We start from the raw sequence: 15088 nt of genomic DNA, 5'->3' as shown, positions 1-15088 counted from the left end.
GTAGAAGAATTTGATAGTGAGGTGGAGATATAGGTTGTGTGCTGCAGTATGGGAGAAAGGTGAGAAAGAGGGAGGAGATGGTTGGTGGACTAGGAACTGGCATGGTATAAGGGAATTAGAAATGTCAAGAAGAGTAGGGGGAAAGGAGGGTCTGGAAGAGTGAGGAGGGCATGGATAAAGGGAGGGTGTTTAATAGGTTGATAATAGTGAGTGGAATGTGGGGACTTGGCCTAGGGTGGATGGAAGAGGGAGAAGTAGGTAGCAGAAAGTTGGGCATGAGTGATATACATATTGAGTACAGGTGAGAAAGGAGGGGTTGGACTAGGGTAGGGTAGGTGTTGACTGGATTCACCAGAGTAATTTTATGATGTAATTGTATATGCTGGTTGTGCCTGAAGTATGTTTCATTTCAATTGTAGTACACAGAATGCATTAGTTCTGCCCCAAAACTAGGAAAAAAAGCTTTTTATGCACTTTACTGAGGTTAGAAAAATGCATATCAACTTTTGTTGTACATAGAGCATGTTGATTGCAGTCTGAAATCTGCAGAAAAGATAAGATTGTTATACACATTTCTGACATCAGACATGTTCACAATAGCTTTCTTTATGCATCTTGCAGAGCTATTAAACTCCAGTCATGTGCTTCAACACATGACAGACACCACAGGACAGCATCTGAAATGTCTGATAGCTTTAAAAGTTGTAATATACTTTGTGTAGCCATCAGACAGTACAGAAAAAAAAAACACATGGCAGAGTGAAGAATCTGACTGCTTTTCAATCTACTGCTTGATTAAAGGTACACGTCACTTCTACCCACTGACTATGTGGCAGAGCTTCTTACAGCTTTTAAAGCTCCTACATTTTCTTTTATTTCTGTAACATCAAAGCAGCCAAAGTTCCATTTACTACAAGGAACTATGATCTGTTTTCTCTGGCAGTGCAAAGTTCTCTTTGAGTGTCCTCGGTTTCCCATTTCCCGCCATTCCTTTTTACCAGGTGGAATTTTATGGCTTGGTTCATTATCTAATCTTCCAGAAAAATTCTCATAGATCACATCAGTGAATTATAAAATATTTCTTATAATGCAAATATAATACTTTTTCTTGGCTGTAGGTTTGGCATTTGAATCTTAACTCTACTAATGGTATACAACAGGTGTGTTTGTCAGCCTCAGCCTGCATTTTTATATGGGTTTGAATTACTCTGTATGATTTTTTTTTTTATTTAACTTAATTATCCTTTGTTGACTGGGTTAATCCCACTAGGCTGGTAGCCTCTTTTCAGGGGAGACCTGCTGTGATGTTTATACTACACGGGAAAATTAGGCCAGGGTATCAGGGAACTTCCCCTACTCTTTAGATTGTGAAAGGGAACATTTTTGTGTTCACACTTCTGGCTTCTGTTCCTGGGAAGAAGGTAGCTAGGAGAATTTATACAAGTAATGGAGGGAGAAGAGAGTTGTTCTGCTGGTAATAGCAGCATGATTCTGTTTATCGGACTGAAAACTGTTAAGAAGCAAGTGGATAGTACAAATAGTTTGTGAATTCCTGACTTTAAACCTAAGGAGGTTGAAGAGGTTGTTGTAACTAAAACTGCATCTGTTTGCCAGATGAAAAGCTGGGTTGGTTTACTGAACAACAGTGATCCTGGAGAAGAGTCTGAGATTTCTGGTTGGATATAATGGAAAAAGTTTTCAGAATGGACAGTGACCTTTGAGGAAAGGAAATGAGACATGAGATGGATGGACATAAGGATACAAGTGGGATGCAATCTGGAAAATCATATGCTGATGCAGTTGGATGTAGGGTTGCCACCTTTTGTTGTGGCTAAAACTGGAGTAAGGCCACGCCTCCTGCATCACCCATAACTCCATGCATTCCCAACCCCTCTGCCGCCCCATGGTCCGACTATTTTGTGATGTCACTATGACATAAGATAATGCAGAACACCCACTTTTTCTGTTCCTAATACTTGCTTTTAGATGATTTACTATGCTTTTCTATAAAAAAGCGTAGTAACTCAGCCAATGCAACTAACTCCAGTAGTCTGTTTCCATTTTGAAACAGAATACTGAAGTTTGTACAGTGTTTTCGGGACTACCGGAGAATTGATTTGACTTCCGGATAGTCCCGAAAAAAACAGAGAGGTGGCAACCCTAGTTGGAAGAACAAAAGGTACTATCAATTTTATTAAAAAGAAAAAAAGGTTTGATGTTAAGATAAGAAAGAAGAAATAATAGATATTTTGTGTGGAATAAACATCAATGAACTTACAGAAGAGGGCATTTGGATCTGATATTGATTATTTTGTATTACTGGAATGTTTGAATGTAGCAGATGGTGATACAGCACTGACTATTTTTTCTGACCATTTAGCAATATGTGTGGAGGTGATGGAAGAAATGCAGTATATTAAAACAGGAAATGGAATAAAATTAATAAATTCAGAAATTATGGGATGAAATTGGAAAGTGGGTTATGGAAGGATCATATAACCATGAAAGACTCCTATAAACACTTATCTGAATGGTGGATTGAATGTAAAAAGGAGTATAAAAACACCAGTGTTTTTTTTCCCATTGGCAGGATAATGTAAGAAAAGGAGAGGAAGTACATTATGGGGAAATATACAGAAATGTATTAGAGAATTTAGGGACTGATACAAGAGAGTATAATGATATGGAAAAAGAAATACATAAAACTAGAAAAAATAGGGCATTACTGTTTAGGCAGATATATAATTTACAACGGAGAAGGGAAGAGGATCCACATATTTGGGTAAAATAGTAAAGGAGGATATTAGTATAATGAAGAAAATGAAAAACATAAAAGGAGAAGCAAAAATACTGCAAGAGCAAACTATTGAGTATTGTAGTGCAGCATGTGGAACTATGTATTAAAGTAAAGAGAAGGACAATAAGAGAAATGGAAAGTAAAAAAATCTAGAAAGAGTTAAGGAAGAATTTGAAAAAAGAAATTACTATTAGTGGATGAAGTACTTAAAAAGTAAATGTTGAATCAACAGCAGGACAAGATGGTAAAGATATGGAATGTACAAGAAATTAATGGATTGGCAAAGACTGTGTTTTGTAAATGAACAGAATAAATGGTTGAAAGAAGAGTTTGTTTATGAATATTAAGATTTACATGGAAGAAAGATCACCTTAAATAACACAGATTTCAAATTGTTTTATGAGAATAATACAGAGGAGAATAGAAGGACGGATGAGGTATATTATAGAAGAAAGTATATATATGGCATAAAAGGGAAGGGATATCAAGAATTGTTATTTATTATGTGAGAAAATGTGGAAAATATTATAAGTAAAATATGAGAAGTTATTGAAAAGTATGGAATATGTAACAGAATTAAGACAGTGCGTATGTTACCATTCAAAATAATAAAGTGAGCATGTTAGCAAATGGATGGCTGAGTAAAGAAATATGCATTAAGTGTGGTATAAGATAAGGATGTCTCATGACTGGAATATTGTTTGCATTGGTAATGAAGGTGATAGTGAGTGAAGTAGCTTATAAAATGAAATATTCTAGATACGTGATGCATAAGGAGATGATAATCCCAGTATTTTTGACTTAGACAGATGATATGATTGTAGTTGTTAAGAACAAAATATGGATAAGATAAGTGTTTGGTTTGTTTGAATGGATGTTTAAAGAAAATGTGAATGACCTTGAATAAAGCTGAAAGTAAGGGTTTGAATGATGTGGTGAAAATTAGGGGGATGTATTTTTCAATGAACGAAGTGTTTTTGCCAGGAATGCAATCTGGGGGGTATGTACTTATAAGGCAATGGTATTGTCTGATAAAACAATTGAAAGAAACATGTCTTCTTTGTAAGATGTATAGTTTAGCATCCATGAAAAATATTTATCTGGTGAAATCTGTATTTATGGGAAAAACAGCATATATGGTAAATGTTTGTATAATCCCATAAAAATATGAAAAGAAAATTGTTCAGCTGGTGTTTTCTTTCATATTGGGTTCAAGATTAAACGCAGTTAAAAGAAGTATGTTGTATATTAGTGAAGACAAAGGGGGATTGGGGTTACTAAATACAGTTGTTTATACTGTTTCTTTAAACTTGTATAGAGTATTAAAGTGGGTAAAGGAAAAGAATGAGAAATTAATATTGAGACTGTTTAAATAATATAAGTACAAAAGTACTGGGAGATGATGAGAATAAGAAAAAGAAAAAAGAAAAAAAAATATATATATATATATATATATATATATATATATATATATATATATATGTGTGAAGAAACTAAAAATCATCAAAAAAATTAATATGGAAAATAAAAATTGATTATATAGAGAAAGATAGAATTATAATTATAATAATGTAATGAAACAAAATTATTATGTAAATCCATGGGAAATTTTACCAGAAGAAGTGATACAAGCCATTAAAGTAAGGGAAAAGTGGTGTACTAAGATTATAAAGTGTCAGGATGTCTTATGGCAACTGGTAACAAATAAATTACCAGTAAAAGGAAATATGCCACATGAAAAGAAAGTTGTAAACAAGTGCCTCTCCTTTGATCCCTTCTAGCTATTGCCAGGAAAGGTATCATAATGTTGTTGTTTTTCTTTCGGCTTTTCCCGGTTAGGGGTCAAAGGTATCATAATGAACTGGAAAAATAGAAATCTCCTCTCTTTTACTGAATTTATCTGCTTATCAAAAAATGTATGTAGTAAGGAATTACAAACTGTTTATAGTAAAACATCAAACATCACTCATAAACATTTATCTTTGCATAAACTTAAAGATTTATTGGAAAGGTTTTAATGGTTTTGTTCAATGTAAATTTTTGTTATGAACTCTGTATATAGCTTCATTTGTTCTTAAGTGATTATTATATTTTGTTAAAATTTATATTATGAATTCATACACATTTAAAATGCATTAAAAACGTTTTTAATAAATAAGAAAGTTGAAAGACTGTGCTTATTTTGCGCAGAGGAGGAGAACAGAGCAAGTTTTTTAAACATAAGAGTGATGAAACACTGGAAAAAGTGTGAAGAATTTTTTTTGAGAATATTAATGAAGTAAACAATATAGATATGAATATGGGTATGATTATATATGGACATTATAAAAACAAGAAGAAAGAATATGTGAGAAGAGCAAATAAAAATTTATTTTATGCAATCTGGGTTATTTGTAATGAAAGACTGAATGGGAAATGGATTTTGGCAGATATATTGCAAAAAATTAGCTTACGGTTGTGGAAAAAGGAGTGGGTGTTAATTATAGAACAACAATAATGATGTTCTATAGAAATGAGTGTGTGTGTGTGTATATATATATATATATATATATATATATATATATATACACACACACACACACACACACACACACACACACACACACACACACACACACACACACACACATAAAACACAAATCCATTCATTACCAGTTCCAAAAATATAAACTCAATAACCAAAAAAACAGGACCAAGCTGACCACCAAGAATAACTTTTGTGTAGCAAAAACACTTTATTCAATGCTTCCGTCGTAAGACTTCTTCAGGAAGAAGTCTTATGATGAAAGCATTGAAAGTGCATTTCTTCATTCCAGCCCCAAGCCCGGATAAATGGAGAGGGTTATAGCAGGAAGTGCATCTGGTGTAAAACTTTTGCTAAATGACATGCAGACAAAAATACAGATTTCCATGCCGAATTAGTCGGTTAACAAAGACAGCCATCAATACTGTTAGCCAACAGGGTGCTGGTGGAAATTGGGCAACTGTTGGCTGAAGGAGAAGGAGAAGAAGAGGGGGAAGGCATGCCCAAAGGCAGGAAGTTAGGAGGAAGGTTAGGAGTGTGGTAGTGAGTGTAGGACCTTTGAATTTTGGCAGTATTACTGTTTTTAGGAGAGAGCTAGCTGATATGATGGAGAGAAGGAAGGTTGATATTTTGTGCTTGCAAGAGACCAGATGGAAGGGGAGTAAGGTCAGATGTATTGGAGGTAGGTTCAAATTGTTCTACCACAGTGTGGATGGAAGGAGAAATGGGGTAGGGGTTATGCTGGTGACGGGAACAGAGGGGATGAGGAAGTGATGGGTAGGTATGGTGTTAAGGAGAGGAATACAGAAGATCAAATGGTAGTGTATTTTGTGAAAAGGATGGACATGGCTGTGGTGAATACATATTTTAAGAAGAGGAAGGAGCATAGTGTGACATACAAGAGTGAAGAAAGATGTACACAGGTGGATTATATCCTTTGCAGGAGGGCCAGTCTGAAAGAGACTGGAGACTGTAAAGTGGTGACACATGAAAGTGTAGTTAGGCAGCATACAATGGTGGTCTGTAGCATGATGTTGGTGATCAAGAAGAGGAAGAGGAGTGTGACGGCAATGCCAAGAATCAAACGGTGGAAGTTGAAAAAGGGTGATTGTGAGGTGGAGTTCAGGGAAGAGTTAAGACAGGCACTGGGTGGCAGTAAAGAGTTACTGAATATGCGGGTAACTACAGCAGAGCTGGTAAGGGAGACAGCTAGAAAGGTGCTTGGTGTGGCATCTGGACAAAGGAAGGAGGACAAGGACACCTGGTGGTGGAACAAGGAAGTACAGCAGAGTATACAGAGGAAGAGGTTGGTCGAAGAAGTGGGATTGTCAGAGAGACAATGAAAGTAGACAGGAGTATAAAGAGATGAGGCATATGGAAAAGACAGAGGTGGTGAAGGCTAAGGATAAGGCGTGTGGAGAGTTGTATGAAAGGTTGGACACTAAGGAGGGAGAAAAGGACCTGTATCGATAAGCTAGACAGAGGGACTGAGCTGGGAAAGATGTGCAGCAGGTAAGGGTGATAAAGGATAATGCGGAAGACGTACTCACAAGCAAGGACAGTGTTGAGCAGATGGAAAGAGCACTTTGAAAGGCTGACGAATGAAGAGAATGAGAGAGAGAAAGAAGGTTGGATGATGTCGGGATAGTGAATCAGGAAGTGCAATGGATTAGCAAGGAGGAAGTAAGGACAGTATGAAGAGGATGAAGAATGGAAAGGCTGTTGGTTCAGATGACATACCAGTGGAAGCATGGAGGTGTTTAGGAGAGATGGCAGTGGAGTTTTTAACCAGATTGTTTAATAAAATATTGGAAAGTGAGAGGATGCCTGAGATGTGGAGAAGTAGTGTTTTGGTACCGATTTTTAAGAATAAGGGTGATGTGCAGAGCTGTAGTATCTAAAGATAAAACTGATCAGTCACAGCATGAAGTTATGAGAAAGAGTAGTGGAAGCTAGGTTAAGAAGGGAGCTGATGATTAGTGAGCAGCAGTATGGTTTCATGCAGGGAAAAAGCACTAAAGATGCGATGTTTGCTCTGAGACTGTTGATAGAGAAATATTGAGAAGGTCAGAAGGAGTTGCATTGTGTCTTTGTGGACTTAGAAAAAGCATATGACAGGGTGCCTAGAGAGAAGTTGTGGTATTGTATGAGACTGTCAGGAGTGGCAGAGAAGTATGTAAGAGTGGTACAGGATATATACGAGGGTAGTGTGACAGTGGTGATGTCTGCGGTAGGAGTGATGGATGCGTTTAAGGTGGAGGTGGAATTACATCAAGGATCAGCTCTGAGCTCTTTTTTATTTGCAATGGTGATTGACAGGTTGACAGATGAGATCAGATAGGATTCCCCTTGGACTATGGATGTTTGCAGAAGACATTGTGATCTGTAGTGAGAGTAGGGAACAGGTTGAGGAAACCAAAGAGAGGTGGAGATATGCTCTAGAGAGAAGAGGAATGAAAGTCAGCATGACTAAGACAGAATGAGAGGGAGGACAGAGGAATGGTGAGGATGCCGGGAGTAGAGTTGGTGAAGGTGGGATCAGCAGTTCAGAGTATTGGTGAGTGTGGAAGAGAGGCGAAGAAGAGAGTACAGGCAGGGTAGAGTGGTTGGAGAAGAGTGTCAGGAGTGACCTATGACAGATGGGTACCAGTAAGAGTGAAAACAAAGGTCTACAAGAGGGTAGTGAGACCAGCTATGTTATATGGGTTTGAGATGGTGGCATTGACAAAAATGCAGGAGTCAGAGCTGGAGGTGGCAGAGTTAAAGATGTTAAGATTTGCACTGGGTGAGACAAGGATGGACAGGATTAGGAACCAGTATTTTAGAGGGTCAGCTCAGGTTGAACAGTTTGGAGACAAATCCAGAGAGGTGAGACTGCATTGATTTGGACATGTGCTCATTAGGGATGCTGGGTATATTGGGAAAAGGATGCTAAGGATAGAGCTGCCCGGAAAAAGGAAAAGGGGAAGACCCAAGATAAGGTTTGTGGATGTGGTGAGAGAGGATATGCAGGTGGTTGGTGTGACAGAGCAAGATGCAGAGGACAGGAGGAAATGGAAACATATGATCCACTGTGGTGATCCCTAATGGGAACAGCCGAAAGAAGAAGCCATGGGATTTATTACATCCACTAGCGCTACCACCAACTCAAGAAGATGGGACTTCAATTTCAACGTCTCGCCCAAAATAAGACAACTCAAGGGTGCAGCACCCTCCTTGTACTGCACTGCAGTGTCAATAATCAGTCTGCCTGGTGTGGGAATAGAAACCACAGCCTTCTGCACCAAAGGCGAGTGTACTGCCTGTTGCACCACTGACACTAATAAAGGTGTATGCTCTGCCTTGTCTTCCTTTCACAACATAGTTAACAGTCTTCATCTACCAGAAATTACCAAAGGATTTTTAAGAGGAAAATTACATCTGAGTGTTCTAATTAAAAGTCCATCTCCTGTTTTTTTGGGGACCTTAGTGTTAAGTAGTATAGGTGCACCTATCTCCAGGCAGTTACCTGGTATTACACAATGATATCTGTAAAGATACTCTTTGCTTGTTCCCCCAAATGATGATATATAATATAGTTCTTCACCTCTTTTAATAAAGGTATGCCTGTGCCTCTGGTGATGATAATATGGTGCATTACCTCTTGCAGTGAAGAAGTGTCTGTTTCTACCTGGCACTGTAGTGCAGATGGATAAAGCTCTGTGATCCAGAGAACTCAAGTTCTGTTTAGTGGCATTGCAGGTGAGCATGTCCCATTCCACAGCAGTTGCTAGCACTCTAAAGTACTGCTTGCAGAGTATGTGTGCCTGTCCCCCACCCCTAGCTGGTGTTACACTACCTTTTGCAGTACAGGTGTGCCCGTGTTCCACATCCTGTAGCTGCTGTTACTTCACACTGCTACAATTAATCCTAGATTACAAGCGTTCCACTTTCCACCTCTTTCAGCAGCTGTTAGTACTTCATACTGTTACAAAGTGTATATGTGTGTCAGCATTTCTGTGTGATTTGCTTGCAACCATTCAACCCACCAATGACTTAGTTAATCAATAAATCATAATGAGATCTGGCCTGGGTAAAGACGTGCTCATGACGGCTGTGGTTTACCACTAAGGAGGAAGCTAGAGTGGGAAATGTTATCATTATGGATTATACTTGCTTTAAAAACAACTCATGATTTATTGCTATTAAATGGTAAAGTTACTATAAAATGATTCTTGTTTACCATTTAAGATAATTCCATTTTGTAATGTTAATGCTATTCAGTCTGTCTGCTGTCACTTTTCTTGTGCAGTATGACGTTAGAAGACATATTTTGTGCATAAATGTGCTTACCCTGTTATAGTATGAGAACTGATTACTGTTTGCACCATACTTAGGTTCAGTGCTTTCAGTACTTTGAATTATTTGTTATACAGAGACACAATCTTCACTATGGTGGCATTGTGTTTTGGCTTGTTTATGGGAGGGTGGCCTAATGGTTAAGGTGTTTGCCTTACAAACACAAGGTGCAGAGTTTGAGTCTCACAAGGGATAATTGGCTAGGCTTAAAATGGCTCGCAAGGGCAGTTAGCTTAGTATGAACCTATGAACATGTGAGTGAGTATGTAGGACTACAAAGTATAAGGAACTTTTTTACTTTTTCATTTTGCAGATTTGCCATTGTGTTTGTAATAGTGGTAAATTTGGTCTTCTGGTTTTCTGTCTAATTTTCACTACTCTTGTGTAACATGAAATGAAATTAGCTATTTCAGTAACAATTTTATTTATGTGCATCCTTCAGGGCACTGTTTGCTACTCATATTTCTTCACTACTGACTGCTACATAAATAACAGCAAAAGGTCATGACACTGACTTCAAACCAATGTAATTCTAAGAATTTTTAGCATTCCATTGCTCAAGCAATAATCTCAACTCTCAGGGGTCAGATCTTATTTTACACAATACAGTCAGAGCCTGCATGAAAGTGATGTTGTTGGGTGTGTAAATCTACTTAGTAATCTACCATGTCTACCAGTGTATTGATTTTATTTGTATTTTTCTGTATATTTCACTTTCTCTAAGTATGTAAACTCACACACATATAAAAAAAGCATGTATATGTAATAATAACGTTATTTAACACAATCTAAAAAAATGCTTCATATATATATATATATATTTATCAACACAGACACATATATATAGTAGAATAATTTTATATTCATAATATTAACACTGTTATACAAGTATAAACTGTGACTACTGAAAATTGTGCTACTAACAATATTGAGCCTAGGGAATGTCATAAATTGCAAGAATAGTCAAATCAAATTTTGTTATTGTGTTCTAGCAAAGTAAGTTTAGCGCAGTGTCTTAACTGATGACAGGGAGCACTAGGGACTCTTACATTCAAACAATATAGTCATTCTTACAACGGCCTAGTATGTTTGTAAAAGGAAGACCCATACTAAAAGAACATTTCAGGTACTCTGTAATTCAACACATGATATGATAGTAGAGAAAGACTGTCCCCACTCTAAGGATTTATAAAGGTGATTGAAATAGAATAGCCCTTTTGATAGACCATCTTCTCAGTGTGTGTAGGGAAGCCAGCAAGTAATTAAGCATACAAGTACAGCACTATGTAACCTGGTAAACGGAAGGGAGCTGCCAACAGACACATTCGTAAGACTGAATCCAGCAAAGATTAAAGTAGAGTACTAGAAAGTCCTAAAGGTACAAACAATCTGCTCCAAGTAAATATATATGTTTGTGGATATATGGGGCTGAGTAGCTTGCAATAACAGAGACAGTAAAAGGGATTTGCATAGTAAAATATGGCATCCTGAAAGCATTGCAAAGCAGAGTGTAGAAGTGACTAGTAGAACTGAAGTGAATAATTCAGCCACTCAAAGGGTGTACTCCAGGAAGACGATGTTGGAAGTATGGAAAATGCAAACCTGAAGAATTCTAAACTTTCTCTCAAGTTAAAACAGAAAACTCCAGAAATTGATAATTATAAACAGTAGATTAGTACTGAGAAGGTAAAACTTAGTAAAAAAGTCACTGATGTAGTTAAAAAGAAGGAAACAGTACCTGGTCATACTTCTAAATCAAATTTTCTCAGTTTAAAACATAAAAACTCAAATAAGGGAAAACTTTAGGCTGCAGATATCAGGAAGTAAGAGAAAAAGAAAAATTAAAGGTAAATCCTTTGCAAACTGAGGGCAACCTACAAAAGGAAAGGAAACAGAAGGTGGTGTTCACTCACACAATTACAAGGGGAGATCAGCTTAAGAAAGGAAAGAAAAATGAAAGGTTAGTAAATACTGATAGAAAGTGCTACTTTAAATAGAGCACTAATGACATTCCTGTTGATCCAAAATACAGGAAACATAAGCAGAAGAAGAATGTTTGATCAATTCATAGGATTCTTAAAAGAAAGGAACTAAAAAGAGAATCAGCAACAGAAACTAAATAATACTGGTATAAACTGCTTTGCTTTAGAGAAGACATAGACATTGGGACACCAGTGCCTGTACAAGCAATAGAGGAGGCAGTGACTTCTACATTATAACAGGTGACGTTAGGAAAACTCTAGAGTTGACTAACCTCCATGTAAGACAGATAAATAGGTTCATAGATTAGTACTAGGCTAACTGCCCTTGCGAGTCATTTTAAGCCTAGCCAATTATCCCTTGTGAGATACAAATCCCCACACCTTGAGTTTATAAGGCAAACACCTTAACCATTAGGCCACCCTCCCAACCCCTTATAGAATAATTGGTCTGGAAACTTTTGAAGGTTATTTCATAGTTCATAGATTAGTACTAAGCTAACTGCCCTTGCGAGCCATTTTAGGGCTAGCCAATTATCCCTTGTGAGGCTCAAACCCTGCACCTTGTGTTTGTAAGGCAAACACCTTAACCATTAGGCCACACTCCCACTCCCAAATGTTAAATGGGAAAATGGCACTTTGAGCTGAACAAGGATAAACATAGCTAGATTTGTAGGGAAATAAGCGGTACACAATGTTCTGACTTGTTACCCATACCTTGAGTTACAAAATGAATTATTGTATAGAGAAAGGACACACATGAAGTAGTAAGTCAACTATTTGTCCCCAAATCTTTCAGAAATCTAGTCATGAGGACAGCACATAGTCATGTACTAGGAGGACCTGTTGGAATGGATGAGACTATAGGTTTTATTGGCCAGGAATAATAAAAATAGTTAAGAACATCCACACTGGATGCCTGAATGTCAGGAGAGATTTGATTCCAATGCCTATCATATAGGTACAGTTTGAATATATTGCGGTGGACATTGTTAAGCCACAGTGGTAAAATTCAGCAATGCATTTCAACACATCTTAGATATTTTGGACAATGCAATAAGTATCCTGAAGCTATCCTCCTTCATAAGACTAATGCTAAACCTCTAGCTGGGTAGTTAGTCTTTTTATTTTCCAGTGTACGGATGCTCACTGACCAGGGGACTCCATTTATTTCCAGAATAATGCACCGACTGTACCAATGCTTTAAGGTCAAGCTATTAAAACCTTCAGTGCACTGTCCCCAGACAGATGGATTACTTCAGCACTTTAATGGAACATTAAAATCCATGCTGAGAAACATTACTATGAAACATGGTAGAAAGTGGGGACAATTAGTACAATTCCTCCTGTCTGCCATTACAAAAGAACTACAAACCTTGACAGAGTTCAATCCTTTTGAGTTATTGTATGGCAGGCATCTTAATGGACTGTTAAATATTGCCAGAGAAACATAGGAAGAAGGAAAAACCTCATTTAAAAGTGACATAGAACACTATATCAACTTATGAGATGGGATGGAGGTGGTGATGCCCAATGTACAAGAACACATGGAAACAGTCCAGGGTGCACAACAAGAAATGTATAACATACATGTGAGGACCATGAAATTCAAAGCTGGAGGCCAGTTGTTACTTTTGGTCCCCATCACAGAAAATAAATGTCCTGGAAAATGGTACAGTCATTTTGAAACAGTAAAACAATAAATGAATAAATAAATAAAAAATAAAATAAAATTTTATATACTATAGGGTTAGAGAGAAGAGAGAGAAAGAGAAGGTCAGAACCGATATATCATGTCAACATTTTGAAATCATGGAAAAGACTGCAGATATCTGTATTTAACTTAATGACAGAAAGTGAAAGTAATGGAAAAAACTGACCTGTATGCTTCTGTTAAGAACCAAGGAAGTGTAACTGACCTGTATGCTTCTGTTAAGAACCAAGGAAGTGTTTTCAGAATGACCTAGCAGAACCAGCCTAACTCAACACCATACTGAGACCGTTCAAAGGTTAATCTAAAACCTTGCAGAATACTAGAATGAAAAAGAAGGGCTGTACAAGAAGTACAAAAAAATATTAATATGGGGTGATACAAGAATCAATATGAGTGCAACAGCCTTATAGTGCTATTCTTAATTATTCTAGGAAGCTGAACACCATTTTGAAATTTGACAAGTACCCAACACCTTGGGTTGATAAACCATCAGACAGGTTGGATAAGCAAGGATTCTTAACCATGTTAGCTCTAAAAGGAATACTGGCGAATCACCCTAACAACTGAAGCCAGGAAAAAGACAGCCTTTTCACTTACAGAGGGCTTATTCCAGTGTACTGTTTTCCTTGTGAGCTACATGGTACCCTGAGACCCTGTAGAGGTTAATGGACACAGTCCTAAAGCCCCATGTGAAATATGCTGCCACTTACCTTGACAATGTCAAAATGCACTCTGAGAATTTAAACTCCCATTTAGCTACGCTATATGCTGGGTTAAAATCTCTAAAACAAGCCAGACTGACAGTCAATACCTCCAAGATGAGTTAGGCATGTTGGAGGCAAAATATTTAGGATATATAACAGGAAGGGAAATTGTCAAGCCCCAGAAAGAAGTATGAAGTCATGAGAAATAGGCCTATTGTAGTCACTTAGAAGCAAGTAAGAGTATTCTTGGGATTAGTTGAGTACTACTGAAAATGTGTACCCCATTTTGCATCTATAGTGTGCCCTGTTACACATTTGACATGGGGAAGATACCTCATAAAATAAAATGTGCACTAGTAGCAGATAATGCTTTTAAAAACTTGAAGGAAACATTATTATCAGAAATTGTTTTGGCAAGTAAGCCCTTCATAGTTTACACCTGCACATCAGAGAATGGCCTAGGTGCAGTGTTTCACAAGATTTTGAGGGGAAAGAATACCCTATATGATTTTTAGCTTTTTAAGTCACAAGCTAAGCAAAGCACAGACCAGGTATTTTACTTTTGAGAGGGAATGCTTGATGTTCAGGTGGGTGTCACAAGCTAAGCAAAGCGACCAGGTATTTTACTTTTGAGAGGGAATGCTTGGTGTTCAGGTGAGTGGTCTCATCACTGTAAAGTATTACCTCATTAACAGGGACCTTACATTGGTCATAGACCATGCCCGCCCAATGTGGCTTTATAAGCAGCAGGATGGGAATATTAAAACTTTGTCAGTGGATGCTCTGTTATTAACATTTGTTTACTGTAAAACATTGGTCAGATTTGATCCATCATAATGCAGATGGCCTTTCTGGGGCCTGAAACTGAAGGTTTCAAGCTGCAGTAGAGAATTCAGATAGGGCACAATGAGCTAGGTCTTGCACTATGGTGTGTCAACATTTTGTAAAACTAAAGTGGCATAACAAATTATGTATGCAAATGGAGTATTATTGTCAATATTGTAACAGTACTGTTTCTTTAAAACAGGTACA

Source organism: Protopterus annectens, chromosome 2.part2 (genome assembly GCF_019279795.1).
Source record: "Protopterus annectens isolate FY-2018-M chromosome 2.part2, PAN1.0, whole genome shotgun sequence".
Lineage (NCBI taxonomy): Eukaryota > Metazoa > Chordata > Ceratodontiformes > Protopteridae > Protopterus > Protopterus annectens.
The sequence above is the reverse complement of the archived record's forward strand: the minus strand, read 5'-3'. Positions refer to the sequence as shown.